Source organism: Meriones unguiculatus, chromosome 1 (genome assembly GCF_030254825.1).
Source record: "Meriones unguiculatus strain TT.TT164.6M chromosome 1, Bangor_MerUng_6.1, whole genome shotgun sequence".
Lineage (NCBI taxonomy): Eukaryota > Metazoa > Chordata > Mammalia > Rodentia > Muridae > Meriones > Meriones unguiculatus.
In genome coordinates this window covers 135,134,098-135,147,293 of record NC_083349.1, presented here as the reverse complement: position 1 = coordinate 135,147,293, position 13,196 = coordinate 135,134,098, and the positions used below count along the sequence as shown (strand labels likewise).

At 40.5% G+C, this 13,196-nt stretch overlaps 1 protein-coding gene across 6 annotated transcripts in view; it reads right to left on the bottom strand.

The window, feature by feature from the left end:
• Positions 1-13,196, bottom strand: part of Crppa (CDP-L-ribitol pyrophosphorylase A) — a 310,932-nt gene that overhangs the window by 191,060 nt on the left and 106,676 nt on the right. The gene's annotated exons all lie outside the window — the stretch shown is intronic.

Here is a 13,196-nt window from a genome sequence, read left to right as displayed (position 1 = left end):
TATAAATCTTTTCCTTATTAAAACCAAGGCTGTTGGTAATTACTTCCAATTAAGTGTAATTGTTTTTGGTCCCACACCTTTCTTCTTGGCCAGAAAGAATCGATATTTTTATGCCTGAGTGAAGAGACTTGACTTAACTGAAATATGGCACCGGTGTCTTTGTCATCCTGGGTAAACAAGAAGGGTGTGAGACGACACAAGGCTGTGTCTCAACAGGGCGTGGCATCACTCAGGGCTGCCATTCCTAACAACTCCACTCTCAGGCATAGCACAGGGAGCGGTTAGACAAACTTTCTTTCTCTAAATATTTTGGCAAAAAAAAAAAAAAAAACACATTTAAATATTTAAAACAAATTTCCCAAATATCCAACATAATTAAAGATGTATACCAAATTTAAATGTGTTCCTTATAGCGACCATTCAATAAAGACTCACCATGAACTAAATGCAAACATCTGTACAGCGGGAATACTGTTTAAGCTACCACAGAGTGTAAAATGCAGGTGAAAACAGAGCTAGTCCTACCAAACATGAGTTCTCCTCATAAAGAACTCAGGTCCCATTTTATTATGTACATATTAAATAGCCAAAGCTGTACAGTGTGTAAAAAAAGTAAAACACTCAAACAATACAAATCCCATGAAGCCCACATTGTGGCTAGTGGGCAGTAAGTAAATGGGCCATCATAGCCACTAACTCATAAGTTGTGATTGCTAAGCACAGTATGTATGAGTTTCCTAGATAAAGGGACAAAAGATAACATGTTATGAGGGATACACAGTAATGTGATCTGTTTATATTTAATAACGCATAAGAACTTTGCAAGTTAAAAATTTAGAAGTTGACATAAACAAATCTGTGTTAGCTAAAAGCACAAAGTCACAAGGAGTAGAAAATCCTACCAGCAATGGATTAGTGTAAGGTTCCCTTGGTTGGACCAGGCAGCATTCAGTGAGGGCTAAACTGAACCCTGAGTCAATCAATACCAGTGAAGGAAAAGTTTCTGCCTTTGAGAAGCTCAGATGACATGCAGAGGATGGCTGGAGCTGCGATTCCTAAGTTTAAATGTGCATGAGAATCTCTCGGAACATTAAACATAATGCAGATTTTTCATTTTCCTAAATGTAGGAGTCGGCATTTCTAAAACAATTCCAATTGGTAGCAATATGACCAGTCTCTAGATATCAGGCTGGCGCAAAGGTAGACCCTTTAAAAGCATACAAGTTCAAAAGGGCTCTCTTATCTCAGGAGCAAGTAATCCCTGAGGAGGCACCAACGTGTAAAATTCCAAAGACCAGGTTATCTCTGACAAAAACCCAAACTATTGCTTTTCTTGACATCTGAAGCTGATCACCTGTTTTTCTTTATTAGATCTACCGGCTTGATGAACGTTTATGAGGAAAGTAAAAAAATTTATTATTCCTACTAATTTTATTTAAAGTTCTTGCCAAATTTATATAACCTCATTTTATTTACTTGTATAACGTTTAATTTCTTTAAGGAATTAGGAAATAACCTAGGTGCATATGTAAGTGCCATTTCAAAATTTCTACATAAGCATGAGCTAAAATATGTAAAACAAATAATTCCAATTATAGGCAAAACATGTTTGACTTGAAATTACTATCAAAGGCAACCTGAATTATGCCACTATAATTCTTGTGCACAAGCTACTTTTCTAGAACGTATGTTCCTCTGTATTAAGAAATATATTTGTTTGTTTTTCTACAAATATATCATGCCACACAACAACTTTCCATTCTAAGATGAATGTTAGTCACCCACTAAATAGGCATTATTTAGTGTACAAGTCCAAATTATTTGCAAAGATAACAGACAGATTATATTTGCAAACAAAAAACATATATAAACAGAATCACATGACAGAAATATTTAAGCATGAATATCTAGGAAGATTATATCTACTAAATACAGGTAAATCTGTGTTCAGATGTGCACACACGTGTATGCGCATGGGTGTGAGGGCCAGAGGATGATCTTCAGTATCACCCACTTTTTAAAGACACTGTCTCTCACTGGCCTAGAACTTCAACAGCAGGTTTAGGCTGTCACAAGCTCCAGACGTGTCCCTGTCCCCAGCTCCCCGCACTGAGCCTACGAGCACACATTGGCACACTCAGTCTGTGTGCATGGGTTCTGGGAATGAGCTCAACTCGGGGCTTACAAAGCACACACTCTTTACTGATCGGTATCTCCCCAGGGCTCAGGGTAGTTTTAAAGCAGGAATTTCTTAACAGCAAAGAAAGGCAGATTTGAGCTCGATAGAGAATATTGAGGCTTATTCTGAAGACTTCACATGCTACATACGAATCCGCTCTTTCACCCCCCTGCTGCTCCACTGTGTAGAGCTCAGTTCTCCACCCCAGCCTCTCTTTACTTAGAGAAAGCAGGTCATCAGCAATTGCATCACTAGCGCTGACTGGCGTCAGCTAATTTCTGCAGCATCTACAATCACGCCAACCCGGGAATGCGCTCCTCTTGTGAACACAGTCCTTTCTGACTGGTTGGGAGACCAATTACATCTTCCTGAGTGTGCTTAGTGTTTGAAACTCTTCGAAATTCTTCACATGACAGATGGTACCCGGCAGCAACCTATTTATCTAGAGAAATGTATCTGGCTAAGGTCCAGGCAAAGAGATATTCCAGAAGTTTGTTTCCGCATACTTCTATCAGCATGAACCGCAATGATTTACACACATACACACATATGTACACAAATCTGCGTGCAGGACCCGTAAGAAGAGATGGTGAAGGTGACATGCTTGATCACAGTACAAAGTGGGATGTGCAGACTGACACCACAGGTAGTGGGCCCAGGCAGAGATCTGAAGACAGGAAACTGAAGCCATCTCCGTGAGAACAGCAAGAAGATACTGAGCTTCCAAACATAAAATCAACAAGTAGGCTGGTACAAAGGACAAGTGAAAACTACTTAATTTCAAGGCACAAATAAGACAACGTGCCAGAACACAAAAACAATATATTTGAGAGATGGAAGTTCAGTATGGATTGTGGGGGCTTTTAAATGCCCAGCCACACCTTGGGGACGTTGACTCGCCAATACTGTGGAGTCACCACAGTTGCAGAGCATCAATGTAAGAAAGAAAATGCAGATGGACACATTCTAGTAGTGAGCCTCTGAAACAAGTTCTCAGGTAACAGAAGTCCACGGGTAATTTATTCATAAGCTCAAGGGGGTATTTTACTTCAGTTATTGTAGAACCACCACACCCTAGAATCATAACTCAGCTGAAGCCATTAGGACAACAGAATAACCTACCATTTTGTTCTTTAAAGTAGAACTATACCACAGGCAAACAGCTGAAATGTATCTCCTAACTCAACTATTACATGAAGCCTTAGTAAATATTAGTGATTTTTTTTTTCAGACTCACATGTCCTCTCACTGGACCAAAACAATCCGTCGGGAAAGTAAAATTACAGCAAAATTATATATATATATATATATTACATGCAATGATTATATAATTACAGTAAGCATTTAGACTATTATCTTGATTTATAAAACAAAACTTCTCAGTCTGTGCCTGTTTACTCAAATCAACTAAAGCTGGGCATGGCCACCCATGGCATAACCCTGCAATTCAGAAGCCAAGGTAGCATGGTTGCAAGTTTTAAAAAGTGTGGACTATGTGATGAGTTCTGCTGAGATCCGGGTCAGGCTGTAGATCAAGAAAATGAAGGGAAGGGTTTCAGGGAGGTGGCTCAATGCTAATGTGCTCACCACACAAGCTTAAGGACCCAAGGTCAGATCCCCAGCACACACATAAAATGGCAGTTGTGGTGGTGACTATATCTAATCCCATCACCAGGGAAGCAGAAACAGGAGAATGCTTAAAGTGTGCTGGCTAGCTAGTCTAGTTGAATCAGTCAGCTCCTGCCTCAGTGAGGGACGCTGTCTCCAAAGTTAGGGTGCTAGATTGAGGAATACTCCTAATGTCAATTTCTGGCCTGCACGTATGTGAGGCTGCAAGCATATCTGCGCACACAGAGAAGTGGATATACACAAGAAGAAAGGGAGGGAGGGAGACCGAGTGGGAAGCCAGCTATTAAGACTAACAAATATACCAGAGTTGTCTTTGGGGCGGGGGTGTGTTTTGATTCAGCAATGCAGGGTACTGAATTCCAGGCCTGAAGCCTGCTAAGCTGACAAGGGAGTACTGTGTTTTACCATTAGTCTAAGGAAACATTTTTTTGTCATGCTCTGTAGGGACTTCTTACAAGGGCTACTTGCTGTGTGTATAAAACCAATTTACAGAATTAGAAGACTTAATTTCGTGAAAAATGTGATAACTCTGGCTGCTCTCTACTGTTCTATGTTCTGAATACTCAGCAACATTATACTTGTTAGCACTTAGAAACATTGACATCATTTTATGTAGACAAGGATAGGGAGGAAATTTTTAAAAGTGATCTTCCTACGACAGCAAGGAGAGCATAAGAGGGCTTGGAGAAGGAGCACAAAGGTATTAATTTGCAATTATGATACCAAAAAATGATTAAATGAATATAAAATTTATTATATAAAAATAATATAATGTGGAAAAAGGTAAAAATGCTTCTTTAAAACATAGAAAAACACAGAAAGTGACATTTAGAGATTACCATAGCTCTCTAATAGTGTTCTAAAACTATGACAACCAATAAAAAACTAATTTCATTGGATATAGGACAAATGCAATTAATAGCAGCTTGAGGTACTTACAGTCCACTAGACTTGGAATTTTTTTTCTTCTCTGGTACTCATCAGAAAATCTGGCTAATGTTCAAATAAACCTAATGTATTCAGCAAAATGACATGCAGGTAGTTTTTAGCCTTGTACATAACACACACACACACACACACACATGCAAGCATGCACCCCACATCCTGAATGAGTCTGACTCTGTTCAGAGTAGACCCAAAAAAACAACTAGCTTCTGAGTGTCCTTCACTATTAACTGTGTTAACCACGCAAAAGCAAATGTCTGTTATCTTCAGATGAAGATGTTGTGCATATCAAAACAGTCATAATAATTTTATTTTGCTAGTGGGTCTGAAGATGCTGCTAAGGCTAAAATTGTTAGGTTTCACGTCTGCCTTTCTCCTGGTCTCTTGCTAATCTTGAAGTTTTGTTTTCCTAGTGTCATACACTGAGTTTGGTAAGGACTGTGAGGAAACGTTCAGGTCTACACACTGCAACAAAAGGCGCAAGTCTACACATGAAGAAAAAGCACAGTTCTGCATAGTGTAACCAAAGGCACAGATCTGCACACTAGACTCAACCTGCAGGCCATGAGGAAAAAATAAATCAGGAATTAGAGAACAACAGCAACAAAACCAGATCCTGTCTTATACCCAGAAAACAAATGATTTTCAGTTAAACACAGCTTGTCATTTGTGGTTATAGAAAACAATAATTAAGTTCTGTGCTCCGGGAAACGGGAAGTGGTGAATGAGACAAACACACAAAAGCTTGCACAGTTGTAGGTCAGGATTCGTCTCCTTTGTTACAAGAATGCAAACTGAACTGAATACGCTTATGTGTTTTTAGAGGTGATGTGAAATTAAAAAAAAAAAAAATCTCATGACCACAGAGCTTCCTGTGTGAAGCAAGCTGGCAGCAGCGGTGTGAGCGCTCTAAAGACAAGTGGACGGTCTTCTCCAGCTCCTTTGTGTTTGGCTCTTAACAAGTAACTCCTGATTCCCCTCTTAGGCTTAACCAAATGACATGTCTGTTGAGAGAGTTCAGAGACTTTCACTCCTAGGATTCTCTTGTCTAAGTATAGGTTATTTTTCTTTCTGTGTCAAAGACCCTGCCGGTTCTGATCCATGGGAACCAGTAAAGCCTTTTCCCAGAGAAGGTTCAAAAGAGCAGTAAAGCCTTCCTCTTGTCCAAGTATGACCAGGGTGGACACAAGTAGCAACTGCAGCCACTCCTCTTGGAGGACTGCACCCCGACCGAGAGCCCCTAACTGCTCCTTCTGCTGTTGTACTACTAACATGCTGCCCTTGCAGGTTATCGTCCACAGTTGGTGCTGCTGCAGCAGAGAGAGCACAGCCCACCTGATCCCAGACTTCCTGCACATGTGCCTGCCTTTCTTTATCCTCTCGCCACCCCACACAGGCTTCCAGAACCATTCAAGACATGCTTGTAACCTTTAGGGTTGTATTTAGCAGTATGTGCTACATTATTATCCAACTGGACAGAAGGTTCCTTAACAGTGACACCAGCTTAGCTCAACTCTCCAATCTTGAGTTACAATGGGCATTGAATATTGTAAGTCAATGAATTAGCTAACTAATGAAGGGCTAATCACATCATCTACTTAAAATCCCTTGCTATTTTTAGAGCAGTGTAAGTACTTTCAGTACTTTCTGAGAGTGAGAAAGAAGTGACTGAGGGCTGGTATTAGTTAATTTTCTTCTGACCTGGAGAGAAAAAACTTAAGGACGTCAGGTTTATCCTGGCTCATATTTCAAGGTATACTTCCTGTGATGGGGAGGAAGACATAATGCCAAAAACAGGTGGTAGCTGGTTCAACAGCCTCAGCGGTTGGAAAGCCAGAGTGGTACTACGCAAGAAATTTCAAAGCCCACCATCACCTGCTTCCGCTAGAGCCTCAAAACAGTGACAAGAACTGGGGACAAATATTCAAAGACGTGTGACTGTAGGGAACATATTCGAAGCGTCACGTCCCGCCTCCGCCCCAGGTGCGCTCACAGCCAGCTAATTACTAACAAATGCACTCAGTCCAACTGCGCAGTCCTCAACAGCCCAAAATTTCTTTGAAGACTCAAGACGGTTCCGAAATGGGAGCCCTTAAGTTCCAACAAACAATGGTACCAAAAGAAAAACAAAACAAACAAACAAAGAAAACAAAAAAAACACACCTCCATTCCTAATGGAAATAATATGGGCATATCAGGGATAGGTTAGATCAAAGCAAGCCCAAAAGGGCAAACAAGCCTATGACAGCATATCTGACATCAAAAGCTTATGCTGGAATCGACCAGGCTACAGTGAGGATGAGTAGCCCTGACCCTCTCACCTCTGACCAGCACCATGCACACACTCTTGAGAAATTGCACTCCTTGCTGCATCTCCTCAATAATCTTGGCATCTCCAACAGCATGGTATCTTCACTGTACCTTTGACTTCAACTTCATAGCTCACATCTGACCCACCAAGAAGCTCCTTGCAGATAAGCTCTTCCTGAACAGATTATTACTACAGGAGCGCTCTAGAACTTTGGTGCAAGATTCCATGCATGCTAGCAAAACAAGCATCCTGTGGACAACTATGCTAAAAGATCCTGACATAACTAGAATTTTTTTTTTCATCTTAGCCATCCTGATGGGTGTAAGGTGAAATCTCAGGGTCGTTTTGATTTGCATTTCCCTGGTGACAAAGGATGTTTAGCATTTCTTTAAGTGTTTCTCTGCCATTTGATATTCCTCTACTGAGAATTCTCTGTGTAGCTCTGTACCCCATTTTTAATTGGATTACTTGATTTATTCCTGTTTAACATCTTGAATTCTTAATATATTCTGAATATTGGCCCTCTGTCAGATGTAAGGTTGATGAAAATCTTTTCCTAGTCTATAGGCTGTTGTTTTGTTCTGATGACGGAGTCCTTTGCTTTACAGAAGCTTTTCAGTTTCAGGAAGTCCCATTTATTGATTGTGCTGTTGGTGTTCTGTTCAGGAAGTTGTCTCCTGTGCCAATGTGGTCAAGGCTCTTCCACACTTTTTCTTCTAACAGGGTTAGTGTGTCTGGTTTTACATTGAGGTCTTTGATCCACTTGGACTTTAGTTTTGTGCAGGGTGATAAATATGGATCTATTTGCATTTTTCTACATGTAGACAATCAGTTAGACCAGCACCATTTGTTAAAGATGCTATCTTTTTTTTTTTCCATTGTATGGTTTTCATGCTGGAGAGGATGTGGAGGAAAATGACCCCACCTCCATTGCGGGTGGGAATGTAAACTTGTCTATCACTTTGAAAATCAATCTGGTGCTTTCTCAGAAAATTGGGAATCAAGATGCTGCTATACCACTCCTGGGCATATACCCTAAAGATACTCCACCATCCAACAAGGACACCTGTTCAACCATGTTCATAGCAGCTTTATTTTTAATAGCCAGAATCTGGAAACAAACTAGAAGTCCCCTCAACTGAGGAATAGATACAGAAAGTGTAGTACATTTACACAATGGAATACTACACAGCATTTTAAAAAAGAAGAAAATCATGCAATTTGCAGGCAAATGGATGAAACTAGAAAAGATCATCCTGAGTGAGGTAACCCAGAAGCAGAAGTGAGGTAACTTATAAGTGGATATTAGCCATATAATAAAGAAACTAAACAACGAGGAAGACCCTAGGGAAGAGGCTTAATCCTCATTCAGAAGGACAAACAGAATAGACATCAGAAGTGGAAAAAGATAGGGGAAAGGTCAGGATCCTTCCACAGAGAACCTCAGAAAGACTATACACAGCAGGGTATCGAATAGATGCTAAGCCAAACTTTGAGCAGAGTGCAGGAAACCTTATGGAAGAAGGGGGAGATAGAAAGACCCAGAGGGGACAGGAGCTTCACAAGAAGACCAACAGAGCCAAATAACCTGGGCCCCGAGGCCCCTTTAAGTTTAATGAATCATCCAAGGACCATGCATAGAGAGGACCTAGACCTCCTACTCAGATGTAGCTCATAAGCAGTTCAGTCTCCATATGGATTTCCTAGTAAGGAGAGGAGGGTCAGTCTCTGGCATGAACTCAATTGCCTGCTCTTTGATCACATCCCCCTAGCGAGGTGGCATTACTAGACCACAGAGAAAGAGGATCCAGACAGTCCCAATGAGACATGATAGGCTAGGGTCAGATAGTAGGGGAGGAGGACCTCTCCTATCAGTGGACTAGGGGAGGGACATGATGGGGGTGAAGACTAAGAGAGGTAGGACTGGAAGGAGATGAGGGAGGGGGCTACAGCCACGATACAAACTAAATAAATTGTAAATAAATGATAATAATTATAAAAAAATTTTTAAAGATCCTGCTATCAAAGAGCCATGGAGGAATTGCTTTCTACCATGACTGTGACCTTCTATGTAGACATAGCAGAACCGAAAGAGCACTGCCTTCATCAGGCACCACTTCTTCTGCTGCTTAGGAGCAGAATGCAAGAGCTCTTTATGCCAAGCTTCTTCACAGGAACAATCCTTTGTCCACACCTATTCTGTGCATGCACCCCTTCCTTTGCCAGCAAGCGCGTTTTGCTCATTTTTCTGCTCCATTTTCTATTATCTATCACTATTAATCTGGCTATAGACAGTGCTACAGACCAAGTGTTATATAGAAATTTCCTTTACCAAATTATCCCAGTACTTCTGAATTCTACCCCAAGAAAACTTTCAGGACACAGGCAAGATATGGCCAATTCTTTCCCACAGTATGATATGAATGGCTTCCAGCAAATTACTCAGTAAAACTTTTGTTCCTGTCTGAAACTTTCAAACAGTGTTTCCTTCCCACACTTCTCCCGCCATTCTCCTACACTTTAAAGAACTGTCTTCAAGCTCTGCTTACAGGATTCAAGATTCTAGGAGGCCACAACTCCAAACCCAATCACATTCCTGCAATCCAGCTGCAAAGGCCTACAAGCTACAGAGTGCAGTCCACTTCTTGTCCACTTCTTACTTCTTACTTTTCTTGTGGTCATGACATAAATAATCTAAGAAAGAATGGATTGATTTTAGCCCCGAGTCTGAGCGGTCACAGCTCATCAGTGGTGAAGGCATGGCAGAGTTTGTGACAACTTCTGCTTGCAATAGCAGAAACATGAACAGAAACTGGAGTGGTACCAGGCAGGCTATACCTTGTAAAACCTGTAATCAGTGACCTACTTGCTACCAGACCTCATCTCTTACAGTTTCCACAAACTTGGGTACCAACTGCTCAAATACATCATTCTACTGGGGCATTTCACCTTCAAAACCAAAGAGGCACCATTCATCATATCTCCCTCCCTGAATTACATCTGGAGAGTTCTTCCTCAAAATCCAAGACCCAGAAAGTAAATAAATCAGAGGATGACAGTAAGACTCATGCTGAGGTTCTACAGTTTAAATGTCAGTGACGTGTGCATGCATGTGAGCGTGGGGTAGGAAATGTGTCTATCAACACATAGGCATCCGCATTTAACGTACAGCCACCTCATATATGAATCTGGTATTTTCCATTGCATTACAGTTAGACATTTATGTTGCAAAATTCTTCCCAGGCAATTACCATAAGCATACCCAATCTCTTCCTTCAGTTTCAATGGGAAACATTTCTCCTATTCACATCAATAAAACAATCTCCCCATTGTGTGATGAACAGCTCCACACCCACGCTGATCTGCCCTGCAGATTTCAACAGTAGTGACTTCATCGTTTTTATATGCTCCTTTCAAAAACAGACAAAAGCTCTTGGGTGGAAAAAGTTATAAATTTCACCATTTTGTGCTTTTCTGTAAATGATGAGCTGAAAAATTGAATAACACAAGATAAATCTGCTTTTATGATAGAAAAGAAATCTACATAAAACCAGATAAGTCCCTATCCAAGGCAACCACTTCTTTCAGACTTAACTATAATCCTGCCAAACTTTAAAAATGTCATACTGATTTTTTCTTTTACCTGCTTTTGAGCGATATTAATTAGCAAAAAGCACTTTGCATCAACTAACACTACAGTTGTGCACTGATCACATGACTTGTACAAACTAAAAACTAGAAGATTGATTTAATTGCAAATAAAAAAAGGAAGTTGTTGGGTGATCTTAAAGATAAGTGCAAGTAGTACTCTGTTGATGTACAGAAAGCTACATCAAATCGTTAGGTCACCACAGTTAAAGAGAAAAAGCATCCTTGTAAGTATCTATAGTTTAACAATCAGCAAAGAAGCCAGAGAGTGCTGAGCAGGAATGATTGCTTCTTCCAACATCTACCAAGGTTTTTTAAGGATATTCACACTTCAGTTTTAGAAAAAGTAGGTTAACAACATGAAGAAACATGAAAATTCTTACTTTGCTAGGGTTGTTGGTATTCTGGGAGAGCAGAACCCTCAACACTCTAGACTGAATCACTCTTGTGGATAAAGTATCAGCTTGAAGTATCAGCCTAGATTGATTAATAATAATAATAATAATATTTAGACCAGAAAATTTTAAAATGTCCATGAATAAAGGAAGAGGATAACAAAAGTGGAGGCCTCAGAGAGCACATGGCGCAGTGCGCACTTCTCCTGCGAAGTAAAGAAGGAGCTTTATGCCATTGAGCTAGAAATTACGTGACAAGCTTGAGCCTCCCCTTAATTGTAGATAAACTCCTACTCAGATGTAGCCAATAGACTCAGTCTCCAAGTGGGTTCCCTATTAATAGGAGCAACAGTTGTCTCTGGCATGACCTCAGAGGCAGGCTCTCCGATCAGCTCCCCCTTGGGGGATGCAGCCTTGACAGGCCACAGAGGAAGATGATGCAGCCAGCCTTGAGAAGACCTGATAGGCTAGCATCAGATAGAAGGGGAGGAGGACCTCCCCTATCAGTGGATCAATGGAATCGAATAGAAGACCCAAAAATTGACCTACAACCCCACAGACACCTGATTTTTGACAAAGATGCCAAAAGCATACAATGGAAAAAAGATAGCCTCTTCAACAAATGGTGCTGGTAACTTGATGTATACATGTAGAAAAATACAAATAGATCCATATTTATCACGCTGCACAAAACTAAAGTCCAAGTGGATCAAAGACCAACATAAAACCAGACACACTAAAACTGTTAGAAGAAAAAGTGGGGAAGAGCCTTAAACTCATTGGCACAGGAGACAATTTCCTGAATAGAACATCAACAGAACAGGCTATAAAATCAAAAATCAATAAATGGGACCTCATAAAACTGAAAAGCTTCTGTAAAGCAAAGGACACTATCGTCAGAACAAAACAACAGCCTACAGACTGAGAAAGGATCTTTACCAACCTTATATCTGACATAAGACTAATATCCAGAATATATAAAGAACTCAAGAAGTTAAACAGCAACAAATCAAGTAATCCAATTAAAAACTGTGGTACAGAACTAAACAGAGAATTTTTGATAGAGGAATATCGAATGGCAGAGAAGCACTTAAAGAAATGTTCAACATCCTTAGTTATCAGGGAAATGCAAATTAAAACGACCCTGAAATTTCACCTTACACTCATCAGAATGGCTAAGATCAAAAACTCAAGTGACAACACATGCTGGAGAGGATGTGGAGAAAAAGGAACCTTCCCCCATTGCTGGTGGGAATGTAAACTTGCACAACCACTTTGAAAATCAATCTGGCACTTTCTCAGACAATTAGGAATAGTCGTACCTCAAGATCCAGCTATATCTCTCCTAGGCATATATCCAAAATATGCTCAAGTATACAACAAGGACATTTGCTCAACCATGTTCATAGCAGCTTTATTTGTAATAGCCAGAAGCTGGAAACAACCCAGATATCCCTCAACCGAGGAATGGATACAGAAATTGTGGTACATCTACACAATGGAATACTACTCAGCAATTAAAAACAAGGAAATCATGAAATTTGCAGGCAAATGGTGTGATCTAGAAAAGATTATCCTGAGTGAGCTATCCCAGGAGCAGAAAGACACACATGGTATATACTCACTTATAAATGGATATTGGCCATATAATATAGGATTAACATGCTAAAATCTGTATGCCTGAAGAAGTTAAGAAGCTAAGCAAGAAAGAGGACCCTGAGTAAGATGCTCAATCTTTATTCAGAAAGGCAAACAGGATGGACACCGGAAGAGGGAGAAAACAGGGAACAGGACAGGAGCCTATCATAGAAGGCATATAACATACTCTACCCAGCAGGGTATCTAAGCAGATGCTGAGACTCATAGCCAAACTTTGGGCAGAGTGCAGGGAATCTTATGAAATAAGGGGGAGATAGAAAGCCCTGGAGGAGACAAGAGCTTCACAAGGAAAGCAACATAACCAAAAAATTCTGGGCCCAGGGGTCTTTTCTGAGACTGATATTCCAACCAAGGACCATGCATGGAGATAACCTAGAACTCCTGCACAGATGTAGCCCATGGCAGCTCAGTCTCCAAGTGGGTACTCTAG